This window comes from Microtus pennsylvanicus, chromosome 1 (genome assembly GCF_037038515.1).
Source record: "Microtus pennsylvanicus isolate mMicPen1 chromosome 1, mMicPen1.hap1, whole genome shotgun sequence".
NCBI classification, from domain to species: Eukaryota; Metazoa; Chordata; class Mammalia; order Rodentia; family Cricetidae; genus Microtus; species Microtus pennsylvanicus.
In genome coordinates, this window is record NC_134579.1 from 200,316,714 (window position 1) to 200,322,713 (window position 6,000).

Sequence of the window (6,000 nt, forward strand, 5' to 3'; positions counted from 1 at the left end):
GTCTAATGATTAAGCAATAACCTGAAACCCAGTGCCATATGTTGTGTGCAGCTTCGCAGGGAAGGGGCCGTTAATTGTCTGAAGAGAGAAGGCCTCCTGAAGAGTTTGAAAGGAACTTTTTGGAGGAGAAAAAGGACAGATAAATAAAAGCCAATGAGGTAGAAAAGATGGTGTGTGCAAAAACAAAAATGATTTCTCTCTCCAGCATGGATTTGTGCTTTGAAAACAGTGTGACATCACCCATCTACAGTGATTGTGTCCAGTCCCTGAGGAAAGGCCCTTAGAAGGAGAACATTCAAGGACAAAGGAGAAGGTCAGCCAAAACAAACCTTCCTGGAAAGTTCTTCAGCATCATAAGGCAGGATATGGGTCCATAAAATACCTGGGACATTCTCGCTTACAGTACTCAAGAACCCAAGTGCCTTGGTTTGTATTCTAGTCCTGCAACCTATTAGCTATGGGACCATGAACAAATTCGGTAGTTTCCCCTTTGCTCGGTTTCTTTGCAGTTAGAAAAGTACTTAGCACAAGCTTATATTAAGAATGCATGGATTGTTGTTAGCATACAAACCCAGTGGTGATGTCTCAATTGAAGTACTTGCCATGCAAGCGTGATTATCTGAGTTCAGATATCCAGTATGCTCATAAAAAGCCAGCTGAAGCTACGTGTGTCTGCAATCCTACGGCTGTGAAGGCAGAGACAATGAATCCCTAGAGGTCATTAGCTGGACAGCCTAAAGAAATCAGTGGTCTCCAGGTTCAATTAAATATCCTGTTGGAAAACTGAGGTGGTAAGGGTTTTATGACCTCCACATAACATTGATCTATGACCTCCACAAGTACACATATACACACAAGAACACAAGAATATAGACTCCACTTATACATAATACATATATGCCACACACAAATACACATGCGCAGAAACACAATAAATTCTGACCAACAAATGTGCGTTGTTTAATATATATTTGTTTAAAAAGTGCAGCTACATTGCAAGAATTTTTGTGTTATATTTCATCTCTTTCACACACATTGATGAGAGATAAGAGACTATGTTAATCTGGGTGTGATTCTTGAAACCATATAAAAAGATTTGTGTGTGTGTATTTAGTTATGTCTGAGATTATGAAAAACAATAGCATTAAACACTTGAAGTAAATGTGCCTTTCCCTTTGTGCATGAAGTCAAGTGGGAGATCGAATGGAGACACTATAATATAATTTCAGATACAAGTATATCTTTCCAGGAAGAAGATACTAACTTTGATTGATGATCCAAAGTCTAGCAACTTCTAGCTTACTCGCTGATAAGCATTTTTATATCAAGTATTGTATCACACAGCTACCTTCGGTGACTAAGTAAAAGCAATGCTTCTTACTCATAAATTAAAATATAGCCTGGTATTCAACTCAGCTATGAAATTTTGGATGAGAATAACAATGCAAGCAGCCAATGCTCAGAAATTACTGTCTTACTCCCCACAGCTTCTTTTCTCTTGATCATTCACAAATATGAACACAATGTTCATCTATTTTCCTAAGAGACGGTGAAAGAAACGTTAGAATTCCTTACTCTACCCTCAGCAGTAGCTTGTCGAATATTTTGTTTGCTTTTACTTCAAATCAGCTCAAGGAGGTAAATACCATGATGTGGTTTAGTACCAAGAATTCTCTCCAGACATTGAGCAGTATGTTCTGCTCATACATTAGCTATTTTGGCTTATTTTAAATACTTTTAAGCTCTTATTTAAATTTTCAATCTCAGCAATTGGAGAGGTGTCTCAGAGGTTGAAAATACATATTGTTCTTCAGAGGGATCTAGTTTGGTTCTCAGCAACCTCACGACCACCTCTGACTCCAGCTCGTGGGGATCCAGAGGCTTGCTCTGGTGACTTCCCTCAGCTGATACATTTACGTTCACATATACTTACATAGACACAAATATGTGTGCCTAATTTGAAGTGAAATAAATTTTTAACAAGTCCAAGTAAAAATGAGAGATTGAATTTTATTTCTGGTAAAAACACACCTGACTCTCAACCCTGTCTTCACAAACATTAGGGTTAAAGGGCAATTCGTAAAGCATCTATGCGACTTCCCATGCATGAATGTACATAGACATGTATATATATATATATATATATATATATATATATATATAGTTTTAATTACATTCTTGGACTAAATGATGTAATTACATTCTCAGCACCAGGAATCTCGGTTTCTTTCTTGTCACAATCTCTATTAGGGATCTCAATGACTACATGAATGTTGTATGTAGTATTTCTGGACTACAGATACACTGGAGTTCAAGTGATCTGGTACACATGAAGTAGATTCCAGATTTTCATTGCATCTTTAGGCAAATGGAAATTATATTCTAGAAAAGATATTTGAGCAGACTCCCTGGGTAAAGACCATGCACTTTAAATTTTACTGAAATCGCTGGGATTTTACTGAAATCGCTGGGCAGTGGTGGTAGATTCCTATAATCTCAGCACTCAGAAGGCAGAGGCAGGTGGATATCTGAGTTTGAGGCCAGTCTGGTCTTTGGAGTTAGTTCCAGGACAGCCAGGGCTACACAAAGAAAGCCTGTTTCAAAAAAGAAAGGAAGGAAGGAAGGAAGGAAGGAAGGAAGGAAGGAAGGAAGGAAGGAAGGAAGGAAGGGAGGGAGGGAGGAAGGAAGGGAGGAAGGGAGGGAAAGATGAAAGAAAGAAAGAAAGAAAGAAAGAAAGAAAGAAAGAAAGAAAGAAAGAAAGAAAGAAAGAAAGCAGGAAAGAAAGCAGGAAAGAAAGAAAGAGAAACTTATTAAAACTTTCTCCCAAAGTCTGGAAAACTTCTATGCACATTGATGACACACAGACACACGGTGCTGTTTTATAACATCTTTGTACCTACTGTGAATATCAAAATTTTTATTGCTGCTACCCTAATAAGAAAGAACTTCCTGTTCATTTCGACATCGCTGCTTCCTAATGAGATTAAACATCTTCTTCAGTCATCTTTGCATGAAGCTTAGTAAGTTAACTCCTGGGTGCTTTTCTTGTTTCATAATGCATGGTCCTTTAACAAATCAGAACGACTAGCATTTGCTTTGTCACATATACAACACATGTCTCCCAATTTGTCACTTGTAACTGTGCTGGCTTTTTAAATTTAAGTCTTTCTTTTTTATGTAGATAAATATAACAACGTCTTTCTTTATAACTTTTGAATTTAGGACTTTTCTTAGAAACCCTTTCAAAATGCTAAATTATAAATGAATATTCTCCTTACTTTCTCAACATGATTATATATGTAAATATATAATTTTATATAATATATTATATATAGTGAGTGGAGCACAACTTAAACATATTCTGAGTTGCCCTTCAGTGTTCTTGTAACTCTTTCAGAATAGAATCCATTTTCCTCACTGAATTCATCAGAGGATAACATACATTATCTTTTCTACACAAACTGCCCTATGTACTAGACTGATCTAGTCTTCTGTCCAACTAAGCTGTGTGTTCCTGGATGATTATCTACGTGGCTTTAGTTACCTTAGCAACATATTGACTATTTTAAGCAAGATCAAACCAACACCACTTTTATTATCCCCTTCATGAAATTCTTGTCCATTTTTAAACTTTTTCTTTTTAACTTGGAATGTAAACCAAGCCTGTCATATTCCATAAATACTTCCTCAAAGAATTTATAAGGGATAGCGTTAAATTTATAGATTACCCTGGAGTGAAATAATAGCATTGTAGTGTTAAATATTCTCTTCCAGGGGCATGCTATGCCTCTGCATTTATTTAGATTGATTTATATCCTTCAAGAAGCATGTGGGTTTTTTAATGGTCTTTCAGATCACTTCTTGGACTTGATTCTTTCTGTCTTGGTTTCAGCTCCAACTGTGCTTTGGATGTTATATTGATGGGTTCTAACTATAACTGACTAATTTTAAAATTTATTGTATGCTGAACTTTCTATGTATGCATCCTTCAAATTTTATTTTTCCACCCTACCAAATCTAGATTTTCCAATTATTGTCTTATTGCACACAAATGAAAACTTTATACTTGCTTAATCAATACACACATACATTTGTATTATATTCAAATCTGTATAAAAATGTGAATGGTTATTGTTGAGAATATATGTATTCCCTCTGACTATATAACCATATCATAGCCATTTACAAATAAGATGTATTTTAAAATTGCCAATTTCCTGTCACTTTTCATTTGATGGATATTTTTATCTCTACAACAACAGAAATAATTACTGAAAACAATATCATGCAAAAAAGTAGCATCTTAAATTCTTTCAATCTTCATCACATAGTATAAGTTCTTCATAATGCTATTATAGTGGTTTGAATAACAATAAGCTGTCTCCCATAAGTTAGGCATTTGAATACTTGGTACCCCATTGGTGGCTCTTTGGGAAAGATTAGGGAATGGCCTGTTGGAGAAGTTGTGTCCTTGGGAAGGACTTAAAGTTCAAAAGCTTCCCACCATCCCCAGCGCACCTTCTGCTTCCTGTTTGTGGGCGGTGATTTGAGCTCTCAGCTGCTGCTCCAAGGCTATGACATGATAGTGGTGGACTTCCATATCTCTGGAATGATAACCTCCAAATAAACCCTTCTTTCTAATAAATTCCCTTGGTCATGGTGCTTTATTGCAGCAGAAAAGTAATTAAGGCTACAAAATAGAATTTTATATATTTATTAATCAAAATAATTAGCATACTTCTAACAAAAAATCTTATCACATCCCATTGCATGTTTCCTCACTTTATATTATGCTTTAAGATATAAATACATATGTGTAACCACTGTAGAAAATATAATAGTAGCAGTCTGTTGTCTTGTTATTTTTTCTATTGCTGTGATATTGCTAAGTAGGCAAAATTCATCTGTGTCACTGCATATTATTATACTTCACTAGTGCATTATACTTTAGTATTTCATTGTGTGAATATTCAACAATTTATTACATTGTCACCATTTTAAGAAAACCAAGTTTCTCTTAGGCTTTTTCACAGTTGAAACGATGTTTTTCTTGCACATGAGAGTGAGAGTTTCCATGGGATATTGGTTGCTCAGAGATGCAATTTACAAATTATAAATTTACAAATTCTGACAGTTGTCCATAATCAAAGATTTACTTTACCTAGAAAAGAAACTTACTCCCATTTTTCTAGTGGACTGGCAGAAATTAATGTCAAATTTTAATGCTTGTTTTACTTAAAGTGGATGAGTTACCTATTAACAAAAGAATTCAACATAACAAAACTGTGACTAATCCCAGCATCTTAAAACATTTCTCCTACTTATTCATTCTTGATAAACTATGGCCAAGGTGTCAGGCTGAGCCCATTTATATGACTTTACTCTAGAGGAAGGATCCAGTGGGTTTTCCACATCTCTCATCCTTGAGTTAGCAGGCCAGCTTTGATCATTTGACTTTGCTTGTTTAATGGTTTTCGGGCACTTTAGTTATGTATAGTCTAGGTATGCTACTTACAGAAATTGTATATTCCACACATTTTCTACACCATTGACTTGAATTGCTCATAACACTCGTCTAAGTACACTCTAAAAGATCTGTCTGCTATTACCTGTTCTCATTTTCCCTTCATCATATTGAACATCTGGAACTGCTTTCCTTTTTAATTGATACAGTTTTTCTACAATTGTCTATTTGATTATACTGCTCAGCACTTGGTATTGCTCTTATCATTCTTTTATTTTCTATTTAATCAATTTATGTTCCTATCTTTGTTATCTCCATTCACTATACTATTGGGATTTGTTCTGTTATTCTTTTACTTATTTCTTAAGACAAATGTTTCATTTTTCTTCCAATAATTGCCATCTATAGTATATATTTTCTCTAAGAATCCCAGCATTCCATTCTTCTTATTTTATGTGTTTTCCATTGTTGTTTCTACTTTGACCATGGTATATTGAAACAGTGTGCCTTTCCTTAACTTGTTTTGATGTTTTCTT